Genomic DNA, 15,308 nt, shown 5'->3' with positions numbered 1-15,308 from the left:
GGTATGTTGATTTTCAGCTACGGATATTTATTTATGTATTTAGGTTGAATACATACAACGAAATATCGGTTCCTTGTATGTCCTATACGAGATAGGCTCTGGATTTCTACGCGTTTTGTATAAAACTAAATTCAACTCTCTATGACATGTTTTTTTATCTATCCGGCTCGAAGGACCATTTTATGATGCAATGATGTCCGATAGCTTTAAGGTGAAAATCAAACAAGCACATTTTTATATCATAAGGTGGTAAACGAGCGAGCGCCCTGAAATCGCTGAAATAGCGATGGAACCTTTGCACTGACATACGCAATTGCAGATGCGTTGCCAACCTTTGATCGACAGAGGAGGTGATGCACAGAAAGTGAACATTTTTCTTTCCCATGCATCCCATCATCCGGAAAATCCACTTCCACTTCCCATCCCTTCCTTATAAGAGGGTGGGAAGGGAAAGTGGACTAAAATTAGGCCTCCGGGACTCACACTCATCAGACTGTACTTGGAATTTCTTCGCCAATTCGTGCGAAGATGTTAAAGCTGGCTCTACCATTGTTAGAAACTCTACTACGTATTCTGTCCCTCTTCTGTCGTCGAGCGATTGAAGACTTTCAGCTTTTAGTCCCTTCCCCGTCTCTATCAATATTTTTTACAAAGAAATATTTTTCCTGTTTATGTTGAATTGTCGATTAGTATCCCAAGGTCCACTTTTACTCTGGATCAAACGTAAACAAGTGATCACGTGTGGCCCTTGAGTGGAGGCCTACAGACGGTTACGAAATCATTGAGTCACATTTCACAATGACCTGTTATAAATAGGGTTGAACGGTTTTTATTTTATTACTAATATTATAAATGCGAATGTTTAGATGGATGTTTGTAAGAAAGTATATCCAGAACGGCTCAACAGATCTTGCTCAAATTAGCTTTACACACTTATTAGAATGTTTTCAATTCCACTCGGACGGAGTACGTAGTAGTTGACTGTTTCTATTTTTATGAAGACTTTAAAATTGACAGTTTTTAATATACTAGCGGCACAACGCGGTCTCATTTTGGTTAACTTTTATTTTATCGTATTTTAGAGCTAATTTTATTCCATGTTCCCTTTCCAACGTATTATTATAAGAAAACTAGCTGTCGCCCGCGACTCCGTCCGCGCTTAAAAATAGATGTTGGCCGATTCTCAGAGTTACTCAATATGCTCACGAAATTTCATGAGAATCGTTCAAGCCGTTTCGGAGGAGTATGGGAACGAAAATCGTGACACGATAATTTTATATATAAGATGATGGGAAGGGGTAATGGATTTTACGAAAGAGCAAAGAACAAAGAGAAAATATCTTCTTTCTATGCGTCCCCTCCTCCGTCGATAAATGGTAGACAACGCATCTGCAATTGCGTATGTCTATGGGTGACGGTCGCTTCGTTAATTCGTCAAATCCAGAAGGCCGCTTGCTCGTTTGCCACCATATAAAAAATAATATCTTACTAATATTATAAATTCGAATTCTTAGATGTATGGATGTTTGTTAGAAGGTATCCTAGAACATACATACATCTCGATGAAATTTGGCATTGATGTAGAACATAGTCTGGTAGAACACATAGACTATTTAGTTATTTTATTTCGTCGTATAACTTAAATTTGACAACCCTATCACTTTTCCTTGTAAAACAGGTGAAATTGGTAAAGTGGATCGATCGGATATGTATCTAGTCACAGACTAGTGTTTGTCTAAAATTTACCCTCATTTCGACTTCGATTCCTGGAGATTTAGTATAAACGTGTTATTACAACTAGAGGATGTTTTGTTTTATTGGTGTTTTGCTGAAGAAAACTATAGATCATTTTCCTTCCGAGTCTTCTTTACTAATATTATAAAAGATTTGCTTGTTTATATTGAATATGTTCCGAAACAGCTCCAATTTGAAAAAAACTTTAACTGTTTGGAAGCAACACTATCTCTGGATGATATAGGCTATCTTTATTGCTAAATTAGCTGTCGCCCACGACTCCGTTCGATCGGAACTAAAAATATTTTTTTATATTATAAGATGGCAAATGAGCGAGCGGCCACCAGAAATCGCTGATAGCGAAGTGACCGTTGCTCATAGACATACGCAATTGCATATGCGTCGCCTACCTTTAATCGACGGAAAGGATGCACAGAAAGAAAATATGTTCCCTTTCCATGCATCCTCTCATCCGGAAAGCCCACTTCTACTTCCCAACCCATAAGAAAAAGAGTGGGACGGGAAAGAGGACTAACTTAGGCCTCCGGGACGCACACTCATCAGACTGTAGTTGGAATTGCTTCCACTTGAGGCGTGTCTTCTGTGTGGTCGTGGTATTTCACCGGGCGAGGACAAGTCGTGCGAAGATGTCAAAGCGGGCTCTACCACTGTTAATATGTAGTGTACTTAATTAGTAGTCTATGTGTTCTTCCAGACTATGGTCTACATCTATGCCAAATTCCATTGAGATCCATGCAGCAGTTCAGGAGATACATTCTAACAAACATCTAAACATTCGCAATTATAATATTAGTAAGATAGACCATATATATAGATAGATTTAACAATGGTCTACCATTGCTCTAGCCCGCTTTAACATCTTCGGTAAATACCACGACCACACAGAAGACAGGCGTGAAGTGGAAGCAATTCCGCGTTTCGTCTGATGAGTGTGCGTCCCGGAGGCCTAATTTAGTCCTCTTTCCTTCCCATCCTTTTCTTTATAAAGAAAGGATGGGAATTGGAAGTGGACTTTCCGGATGAGAGGATGCATGGAAAGGGAAGATATTTTCTTTCTGTGCAGCTCTCCTCCGTCGATTAAAGGTAGGCAACGCATATGCAATAGCGTATGTCTATGGGCGACGGTCACTTCGCTATTTCAGCGATTTCAGGTGACCGCTCGCTCGTTTGCCATCTTATGATATAAAAAAATAGCTAGATAAATAGCTTCAGAACAATATAAAATTAATATCTTTCATAATTTTATGATACGTTTTCAGAAAAGTATGTTCTTAAGTATAAAGAACTATATAATGCTATAGGTCCGTTTATTTGTTTTGAATATGCTCCAAAACTGCAGAACTGTTTTGTAAACTTCTTTCGCTTTCGGGAAGGTACATTATTCAGGTGACGTTACGTAGTTTAACAAGATTTTCTTTACGCATAATGTCCCAGGCAATTGTTTGTCCCTATCAAAGAAAGATAAGCCTCCTCTTTCTGCAAACGTCTTTTCTCTACAATAACTACGTTTTAGCATGTTGGCTAGCTTGTTAAAGAACTATCTATATATATAAAAGAAAGTGGTGTTAGTTACACTATTTATAACTCAAGAACGACTTTACTGATATGCCTGAAAATTGGCGAGGAGGTAGCTTAGAGCCAGGAGACGGACATAGGATACTATACTATATTTTTTTTTAGTTTAGTTTTTTTTTCGAATTTAAGCCTTGAAGAGCTGCTTTTTATTTAACTTACTAATATTATAAATGCGAATGTTTAGATGGATGTGATGTGGCTGAACGGATCTCGATTAAAGTTGACATACGTATAGAACATAGTCTGAAAGAACACATAGGCTATACTAATTAACTTTTTTATATATCCACGTGAACGAAGTCGCGGGCGACAGCTAGTTTTAATTAGATTGAGAAAGATTACATTGTTTTTCTCCAATTCTTTGTCTTTTATAATGTATTCGAGTGTCAGTTTAAATGGGTCACATTATTGGGGTCACGGGGATAGCCATGGCAAGTAGATTCTTAGAAATATTTACGATATTGAATAATTGAGAAAGTTCTAGAAACAAAATAGTATCCTTTCCTTCCATACTCTGTGTTTAATTCGTTCTGCGATACAATGTTTATCATGACGTTGGATATACGCAATTGCATATGCGTTGGCTACTTTTAATCAACAGAGGAGATACGGAACGAGAATATTTCACCTTCCTATGCATCTCTTCCTCCGTATAATCCAAATCATAGTTCTATTACAAGAAAAGAGTGGGTTTAGTATGAGATTTTAGTGTACTTTTCGTCCGATAGGGGCGCTGCACACATTTTAATACAATGACATTTCGATACGAGGCTAGGTTCGATATATCATATTTCTAACTAATATTATAAATGCGAATGTTTAGATGGATGTTTGTTTGAAGGTATGTCCAGAACAGCTCAACAGATCTTGATGGAATTTGTCATAGATGTAGAACATAGTCTGGGAGCACGCATAGGCTAATTTATAAGCTTTTTTAATTCCACGCGGACGGAGTCGCGGATAATAGTTAGTTAATGTTAAAAATTCAAATGTTTAGATGGATGGATGTTTATTTGAAGATATCTCCGGATCGGCTCAACAGATCTTGATGAAATTTGTCATAGATGTAGAACATAGTCTGGAAGAACACATAGACTACTTATTAAGTTTTTAATTCCAAGCGAACGGAGTCGCGGGCGACATCTAGCAGAATAAACTCCAATATCTTTGCTTAGTAACAAAGTACGTACCGTTTGACATAAGCCAATGAATAAAAAACAAGTCCTCTTTAAAGATTTAAAATTATTTTTATGATTTATACATGAAAAGCAAAGTTAAGGCCAAGTTGGATACTCTGACTAAGTTACAACTCATATGAATGATAACCAAATATCATTCAAGTTTTCGTTACGGAAACATTTTTTCAGGAATTGTCTACGTTATTCCATTGCGATGTATTCGGGAGACTTCCTGGACTAACTGTTTGGTGTATAATCTTACTAATATTATAAATGCGAATGTCTAGATCTTTGTTTGAAGGTATCTGTAGAACATCTGTATAGATCTCGATGTACTTTGTCATACATATAGGGTGTCCCAAAAGGTTACGTACATAGGAAGGGGGATGATAGGGGTGGTCACACGGGTCACTAGAAAAATTAAATAAAAATTCCCTTTTGGGTATTAAAAAAAATAAATGGCATTTTTTAAAAACTTAAAAATTTTACACCTTCTGGGGCAATTTTAATTTTCTTTAAAATCTTTGTTAGTTGTATTGTTTTTTTTTTTATTTCATATTGATAAAGGGTTATTGACGATGACATAATAGGTTTTTTTTAAATATAGCAATATTTGTAGGTCATCGGTTACAAAATTGCCCCAGAAGGTGTAAAATTTTTAAGTTTTTAAAAAATGCCATTTACTTTTTTTAATACCCAGAGGGGAAATTTTATTTAATTTTTCTGGTGACCCTTGTGACCACCCCTATCATCCCCCTTCCTATGTACGTTGCTTTTGGGACACCCTGTATAGAACATAGTCTGGAAGAACACATAAGCTACTAATCAAGTTTTTTTTTAACTCCGCCCAGACGGAGTTGAGGACGACAGTGAAAGAAGGCAATACATCCGATTGACGAAGCTATAATAGATGAAGTAGAGCCATCTATTGTCTGGGAATTAAAATGAACAGTTGAACAGAACAGTATTTAAATACTAGATGTCCTGCGACTCGGTATCAGCTCTCCCGGTGCAATACCACGACCACACAGAAGACACGCCTCAAGTGCGAAGCTATTCCAACCACAGTCTGATGAGTGTGCGTCCCAGGGACCTAATTTAGTCCTCTTTCCCTTCCCACCTTTTTTCATATAAGGAAAGGATGGGAAGTGGAAGTGGACTTTCCGGATGAGTGCATCCTCTCCTCCGTCGGTTAAAAGTAGGCAACGCATATGCAATTGCGTATCTCTATGGGCAATGGTCACTTCATTTCAGCGCTTTCACTTGACCGCTCGCTCGTTTTCCATCTTATGTTATATAAAAGTTAGCCAACCTTCAAGACTGTAAGAAGAAAATCAAATAACAATTTTATTTTGGCGCGTAAACCTTCCGTCAATTTAAAATTCCTCGTTTTTTTCACAACAGACTAAACAATACGTCGTTATATAGCAATACCGGAAGACTTGATGCGTATACATTTTGTTTTTTTCAACCAATGTGACCCGATTTGACCCAATTTATTCGAGATGTTGTCAAATTTTGAGATGGCGATAGAAAAAACATCGTCCCGTTAGGGTTGTCACCAGGATTATATTACTTTATTAATATTATATTATCTATAGAACGGCTGAACGGATCTCGATTAAATTTGACATACGTATAGAACATAGTCTGAAAGAACACGTAGGCTACACTAATTAAGTTTTTTTATATATCCACGCGGACGGAGTCGTGGGTGACACTTCAAACCCCCATCCATCCGTCCACATCACATCCATCTAAACATTCGCATTTGTAATATATTAGTAAGATATTATGATACTTATTAAATATAATTAATTGAATGAAAAGCTTTAATTTCCAAGCAATCGCCTATTCATACAGATCTTGAGGGTTAGACAAAGTATATTGGCTACGTAGCGATGCCATAACGAACTCCATAAATGTACAGAACTGAGGCGCGACAATCACGTGACTTATCCAAAGTTCGCTATGGAATCGAATCGTAGCGAATACATTGATCTAATCTTGATCTTGATTGAGAGCGTCGGTGGCTCAGTGGTCAAGCACTTGACTTGCAATCTGCAGGTCCTGGGTTCGAATCCCATCATGTACCAATGTGTTTGTCGATTTCCGATTTACATATGTACATTTATCCGATGTTCTAACGGTGAATGAAAACATCGTGATGGTGCACATATCAGAGAAAGTCAAAGATATGTGTGAAGTCAACCCGCACTTGGCCAGCGTGGTTAATCACCCTTAACTTAGGGTAGGCTCCGAGCCCCTCGGTGGGGACGTATAGTGAGCTGATGACGAACCTTGATTGCAAACCGTTTGCCGACTTAAATTTGACAGCCCTCGTTACTACGGAAACGTATCGCGAATAAAAATCATCCAAAGCTCCGACCTTCGTCGAGTAGACGTCAAAAAACATCGGCTAATATGTTAATAAGACTTTTCAGGTGTGATTTTTATATATGTTAAAATATTTGGGATTGTTTCTTTTTTTATTTATAACTAATTCATTTATTTAACTTATAAAAACACATAATCTATGTATTTCACCATCATCAGCTCAGTATATGTCCCCACTGAGGGGCTCGGAACCTACCCTAAGTTAGGGGTGACTAGGCCATAGTCAACCACGCTGGCACAGCGCGGGTTGACTTCACACATTACTTACGAAGCTAGGTATTTGGCTAAGTTTAATTCCTTGCAGACAAACTCGCGGACTACAGTCATCAGCTCACTATACTCCACTAATGGTCTCGGACCCTATAAGTGAGACTATGTGATAGTGAATGCTGACCCAGTGGAAGACTTTACACATTTTGACTTTGTCAGATATGTGCAGCATCACGATGTTTTCCTTCACCGTAACAACATAGGATAAATGTATATATGTAAAAACACATTGCTACATGACGGGATTCGAACATAGGATCTGATTACAAGCCAACTGCTTAACCACTGAGCCATCGACGTTTTGGTACAATATTTGTTTTTATTATCATTCCATAATCTTATTAATCGCAATTGAATTTATTCAATTAATAAATTCTTTAAAAAAAAACTACTTCCACGAATTTCGATTTCGTTTTTGGTTCGTTTTCAATTTTGTTCCTACTACACTTGAATTATGTCACCGGTACTGTAGACAATATAATATGTTAGACAGGACATTTTTAATGCGCTAATAACCTAATTAATTTTGGGGTGTGAGAAAAACAAGCGGGATCGTAAGCTTAGTAAAAGGTATTCACAGAAATGAAAGTTAATTTAACCTCTCGTATGTTAACTGTCAAAATGTCAAAATCAGCCCATCTGTGAGTCCCAATACAGAACGCTCTCACAGACAGGAGTCTGTCTGTGGAGAGTCCTAGAATAGGACGATTAAATATTACTTACGATTCCGATTTTCCTAAGTGCAAAACAGTAAACACTATATGCACCTCAAAACGCGCAAAACTAAACACTGTCAACGCAGTGTGTCATCGTCCCGAAACAAGACGCCCCGCGGACAAGAAAAAAATTCGAGCGTCTCAAATTTGGACGCTTCACACACAAGAGGTTAAAGGATGTTGGTTTAATTAAAAAAAAAACCCTAATTGATAAGTAAAACATGATAAAAACATGGATTCCATTCATGACATCATCAGCTTACTATACGTCCCCACCGAGGGGCTCGGAGCCTACCCTAAGTTAAGGGTGATTAGGCCATAGTCAACCACGCTGGCCAAGTGCGGGTTGGTTGACTTCACACGTATCTTTGAATTTCTTCTCAGATATGTGCAGGTTGCATCACGATGTTTTCCTTCACCGTAAGAACGTCGGATAAATGTACATATGTAAATCGAAAATCGAAAAACACGTTGGTACATGGCGGGATTCGAACCCAGGACCTGCAGATTGCAAGTCAAGTGCTTGACCACTGAGCCACCGACGGATTCCATTCGATCTATTGTAAACCATAATACAAAGATGGTTACAAATAAAAAAAAATAATTTATTGTAACACTAATTAAAATTGTCATGAGCAATGAGCTGTCGCCCGCCGAAAAGAAACTTAATTAGTAGCCTATGTTTTCTTCCGGACTATGTTCTATATTTATGCTTAATTTCATCGATATCTGTTGAGCCATTCTGGAGAAACTAACATCCATCTAAACATTCGCATACATTTTTTTTTAATTTATTATCCTTAGAAATTTTACGCGTAAACAAATACGCAATTTCTTGTTGCTATTTTCCATATTTTTTTTATCTCTTATCCTAACCGAGTCACGTCTATTTATGCTTAAAGACTACATAATTCTATTTACGCTATGCCGTCAAAATATAATATTACATAATTAATTATAACCGGCTCTATAACATTAATAGCTCTTCAAATACCGAACACGCGATCATGGCGCGAGGTAAATCAAAAAGCGATCGCGAATTTAAATTTAAATCACTTATTACTTATTATATTATATTTCATTGCGAAGTTCAGGGTTGTAACAAATATAATTAACTAGCTGTAGCCCGCGACTCCGTCCGCGTGGATATATATAAAAAACTTAATTAGTGTAGCATACATAGTCTGGAAGATTTTTTTTTATTTCGCACCAAAGATGTCGCTGGCAACAGCCTTCTAACATAAAGAACGATGTTAATATTGTTCGTATTAGTTCAAATTTTAATAAAAACTAGCTGTCGCCCGACGCTCCGTCCGCGTAGATATATATAAAACATCACATCCATCTAAACGTTCGCATTTATAATATTAGTAAGTTAAATAAAAAGCAGCTCTTCAAGGCATCAATTCCAAAAAAATGAATAAATAGTATCCTATGTCCGTCTCCTGGCTCTAAGCTACCTCCTCAACAATTTTCAGTCATATCGGTAAAGCCGTTCTTGAGTTATAAATAGTGTAACTAACACCATTTTCTTTTATATATTTAAGATTTAATACGAATAAGATGTTACTAATATTATAAATGTAAATGTTTAGATGGATGTTTGAAGGTATCTCCAAAATCCTCGATGAAATTTGGCATAGATGCAAAACATAGTCTGGAAGATTTTTTTTTATTTCGCACCAAAGAGGTCACATAAAGAACGATGATTTACGTAAATATTAATATTTTGGATATAAGTAATTGGTATAATTAATCTTCAGTATATCCAGAAATTTTATAATATTAGTAAAATTATTATAATGGTGTGGCAACCCTAACGCGTCACATAAATTTTCTTAATGCAACACTAAACTCGAAACATTAGCTCGTAAACAACATTTACATAATTGTTTGATTTACCAGAGTAATGGAGAAAGTGATACGTAATGTTTGTTGTGGCTGCACGCACCAAATACCTTTGCCTTGTTTGAAAAAAAAAACAACTGTCATTATTTATAGGTTAGTAAGTGAATTCATTTTTTTTACATGTTTTTTTAGCATGATTTACGTTGGTGCATTATCGATAATTTATGAAAAAAATATTAATAAGTTATATTAAACGAATATTTTGCGATAAGATAATTAGAGAGTTTAAAAAGCTATCCAGAACGGAAAAATCACACTTCAATATTGATTCATTTAAGCTACAGGAAATTTCACTAGACATCATCAGCTCACTATACGTCCCCACCGAGGGGCTCGGAGCCTACCCTAAGTTAATGGTGCGGGTTGGTTGACTTCACACATATCTTTGAACTTCTTAGATATGTGCAGGTTGCATCACGATGTTTTCCTTCACCGTATGAACGTCGGATAAATGTACATATGTAAATCGGAAATCGAAAAACACATTGGTACATGGCGGGATTCGAACCTAGGACCTGCAGATTACAAGTCAAGTGCTTGACCACTGATCCACCGACGCTCGTTTTAATTTTAATAGACATACAGAACAACAAACATATCAAATGAATGTTAATTTAAGGTTAGGTTACCTAAATTAAAAAACAACTGACTGAGATTGTGGATAAAATATAGCGCCATCTATTTTTTGCTTTTTAAAACAAAGAATTTTAAATTTTTTTTAATTAAAATTTAACAAATTCAAATCTTGTACAAAAAAACACTTTTTTATTTGAGAATATTTATGAAAAAAATCGAAAAAGTAACACAAATACATACAACAAAAGAATGGGAATGAGATTCGAACTCGTACATTCGACGGAGTAGGGGACGCACAGAAAGAGAATGTTTCCCCTTCCTATGTATTCCTTCCTCCTTTTCTTATAAAAAAGCGTGCGAAGGAAATAATTTTAACAGGCATCCATTTTGTACAACAGACGTTGGCGTCTATCACTGATAAAAAATTAAAAAAAAAACTTATATACGTACAAAAAAATACCTTTTCTGTCTGTCGGGTAATATAGCGACATTAGCGCCCTCCTGCCTTCCTCCTTTTTCCATTGATTTAACATATTTCCTGACAGCTAACGGCGATACGAACGCCACCCTTACTGTGACAAATTTGACGTACTACAATTAAATAGGGAACAGATTAAAAAACTTGTAAAAGTAACAATACTGGCAGTATAAAAATCCAATAAAAAAAACACAATTCACGGTCACCGGTTTTGCAACGAGCACCCGCGTTCGTATCGAGTCCCGATTCGAAATTCAAATCGGATACAAACATTATTCAAATGCACCACAGAGAACATCGCCTGACGTAAATACACCATAAATATTGTATCCAGTTCGAATTAATATTGACGGTCCCGTTCGGATACGACGCACGTATTGGAAAATAACTTTTTTTTTAACTTTTTTTTTATGAACAGAAGGCAAAAGGCAATTGAACAGAGGAACTCTGAAAAAAAGAAATAACAATTACGTTGAAAGAAAACGTGATGCTGCACATCATCTAAAGTCAAAATGTGTGAAGTCTTGCACTGGACCAGTATTCACTATCACATAGTCTCACTTATAAGCTTCGAGTACGTCCTCATGACATTGACTCCTTTAAAAAATAAATAATGTCTCTTGAACTACAACCTTGATGTTAAATTGTGTTGCCGAAAAGATCTACGTAGTAGGTTAATTAAATTATAAATTTTGCTATGAGTTTTTCCTTGATCCTTTATAAGTCAATCACCGGTCGTCCGCTACTTCTTTAGCGCAGATAACAAACCTATAATATGCCAACGTACATCATCTACCTTCCGGACCAAGTCCTGACAAAATAGGTCCAGTCGTTCCGGGGATTTTCCGGAACAAACGCAGACTTGCAAACAGAAAGGATGGGAAGGGGAAGTGGATTTGGATTTAAGATCAGAACGCGTGGGTAGGGGAAATATTCTCGTTCTGTGCCCCTCATCTTACTTGATTAAAAGTTGGCAAGGTAAGGAAATAAACTTCGGCGAATTCAGGTGGCTGCTCATTCGTTTGCCACCTTATAATATAAAAAAAGAAATTAACTCCTTACCGCGTACAAAGCCATTGACGGCAGCATTTTGTTTTTTTTAGTAAAGATAAATATTTATATTTCTATTATTGTCAGAATCCGACGTTCTTACGGTGAAGGAAAACATCGTGATGCAACCTGCACATATCTGAGAAGAAATTCAAAGATATGTGTGAAGTCAACCAACCCGCACTTGGTCAGCGTGGTTGACTATGGCCTAATCACAGTTAACTTAGGGTATAGGCTCCGAGCCCCTCGGTAGGAACGTATAGTGAGCTGATGATGATATATATTATCAGAAAACCATAAGCATTTATAAATGTGCAATATTTTTTTTCGATCTTAAGTCCATTGTTTTAAAAAAAAATTATTCAATTTAAAAAATGGTTAATTGTTGGGGATATTACGAGTCGACAATCATCTTATCGAAATCCGTTTAGTCATACATAGGCTAAATATCCCGAAAAAAACAGTTCCAATAGAATAGATTTGTTTATATTTCAAAGCAACGAAGTCTTTTGTTTTTTAATTCCACGCAAGCGTAGTCGTAGGGAACAGTTTTAAGTCGTTTTAAAAAACAACATCATTTCAGAATATCCGAACGCACCGAAATGGCGCCACCCCGACACCAACGGAACGAAACAGTGTCAAAAATAGCATTTACAATGACGTATAGACGTACAAAGTAATCTGACCCGGTGGAATTAAAACATGAGAACTCACTAGCGTTACTCTCTCAATGTCAAAATTGCCACAAGATGTACTGACGCTGTTTCTACTTTCTTTTAAGCATTTTCAAAGCGTACATTTTTATATTCTGTGCCACTAAACGCGATAGCAGCGCCTCTTAGCGGTCCAGCGGGGCTAGACAAAGTGCATTCGCTACTTAGCGAAACTACTTACTTTCAGTGCCATTTGTGAAGTTTGTTACGGAATCGCTTCAAAACGAATGCACTTTATCTAGCCTCGCTGATAAGTTATAGCTCTAAGCTATTGGTGTAAATTAGGGACATGTCATGCCCTCCACATTCGTGATAACATTCTTTCGTGAAACACAACGCGAACTGGACATTCAAGCTGCTGTTCAACGGAGGATCCAGAGGGGAGAGGGGGGGTTCATGACCTCTGAGCTGGTTCAAGGACTTAGCTGGACATTGTTAACAATATTAAATTATTAGTTCTTGACTTGACCACAACTATGTGACCCCCTCCTGGTACCAAAGCTGGATGCGCCCTTGCTGCTGCTGCCAATAGATAGAATAATATATTAAGCAGATTTTCAGTCAGTTTTATTTTACGTCTTTTAATTCTGTAGGAAAATATATAAAAACATTTAAGATATAAAAAATTACTACAAAGACTAGTCTGGGAATGATCTGGTTACATTATGAGAGGCGCTAGTGAGCTAGTTTCATTTATGTCCACCGGGCCAGTAAAGTTTGTCGTACTATATCTAATGCATTTATTCCGTTTAGACGTGACGTTCATTCTACAGTTAGCTATGAATAATTTGAACATCTTACATATTTGAATAATTTAAAACAACATTGATGTTTAGTCGTCATGCATAAAATCGAACTATATCTTACTTATGGATGGATGGATGTTTGAAGGTATCTCCAGAATGGCTGGATGGATGTAGAACATAGTCTGGAAGAACACATAGACTACAAATTAAGTTTCTTTAATTCTGGAATCCTGGTACAAAGATTTAATTTAGTTATTCAAAAGGAGAACGCTGCCAGTATCTTCGGAACCTTAACTAAAGGGACTCCTTTTAATAATATATTTTAGTTAATTATTCGTTTTTAATATTTTATTTAATATCATAGATTTAAAGGTAATTTCTTTGCATTTTTAAATCATAAGGTGGCAAACAGTGACCCATATACATACGCAATTGCAAATGCCTTGCCTACCTTTAATCGACGGTGGTAATGCTCAGAAAGTGAATGCATGGGAAGGAAAAATCCCTTCCCATGCATCTCATCCGGAAAATCCACGTCAAATTCCCATCCTTTACTTATAAGATAAAGAATGGGAAGGGAAAGAGGACTAAATTAGGCCTCTGGGACGCACACTCATCAGACTGTAGTTGGAAAAGCTGCGCACTTGACGCATGTCTTCTGTGTGGTCGTAGTATTTCACCGGACGAGACGGACAATTTGTGCGTAGATGTTTAAGCGGGCTCTACCACTGTTAAATGCAAATGAATATAGCATTTTGTTCTTCAATTGTCTTGTTTAACAAATCCGTTGCCTACTGCCATCTAGTGGTGGTCTTTAGAAAATAAAGTTTATTCAATTTGACGACAGAGAGCGCTTTCAAGATTTTAAGCCTTATTTTGCGAATACTGCTTAAGCTCGTACATTGTAAAATAACTAAGTATAATAACTTAAACTTAATTTACAATAAAACTAAACTTTATGTCACAATTTTCATGAAAAAATCTGATAAAACCAAGTAAATATTGGCCGTAATGTTTGAAATTTGATGTTTCTATTTCCTTTTTGCAAAGTTGCATCGAAGCAAATTAGGTCTACCAGGGAAGAGAAAATAAAACGGGACAGAAGCGAATAAAAACGCTAGTAATATGGAACACAGGTTTTGTTCATATGGAATAAATGTCAGGTTCAAATCAAAATCTTATAATCTTACTAATATTATAAATGCGAATGTTAAGATGTATGTTAGAAGTTGCCGGAACAGCTTAACAGATCTTGTTATTTGGCATAGATCTGTAGTCTGGAAGAACACATATGGGAAGGTAACCATACTACGTGACCCGTTTAGGAGGGGGGAGTCCTTAAAATACTACGGTCAGTCATAGGAGCGGGGGGGGTCTCAGATTTTAGTCACGTAGTCGTTACTTGTTTTTTTTTCATAATACATAATTCACTAGTAATTTAAGTATGCATGCAGTCTTATGCTATAAAGAAGAGTATGAGCCAAATTATTTCTTTTTCAATTTTTAATTATGAATTACTACGTAAAAACTAAAGGGGGTGTCTTGGCATGTACTACGAGTCACCGAGGGGAGGGAGGGGTCAACAAAACTAAAAAAATTAGGTCACGTAGTATGGGTATGTTCCCTAAGCTACTATTTTTTTATTCCGTGCGAACGGAGTCGCGAGCGATAGCTTTATTAATGTGAATACTAGTTGTCGTCCGCGACTCCGTTCGCGCGGGATTAAAAATAGATGTTGGCCGATTCTCAGACCTGCTCAATATGCTCACAAAATTTCATGAGAATCGGTCGAACGAAAATTGTGACACGAGAATTTTATATATAAGATTTTTGTTATTTAAATAAATATAGCTTTCTTGACCTTATATCCAAAGAAAATGTAAAAGGTCTTATGTTTTGCAAAGGATTTTAAGCATATACATTAACCTCAATTTTATACATAACAT

Source organism: Papilio xuthus, unplaced genomic scaffold (genome assembly GCF_000836235.2).
Source record: "Papilio xuthus unplaced genomic scaffold, Pxut_1.1 DF825355.1, whole genome shotgun sequence".
Taxonomy (NCBI): domain Eukaryota; kingdom Metazoa; phylum Arthropoda; class Insecta; order Lepidoptera; family Papilionidae; genus Papilio; species Papilio xuthus.
Note: the sequence above shows the minus strand (reverse complement) of the source record.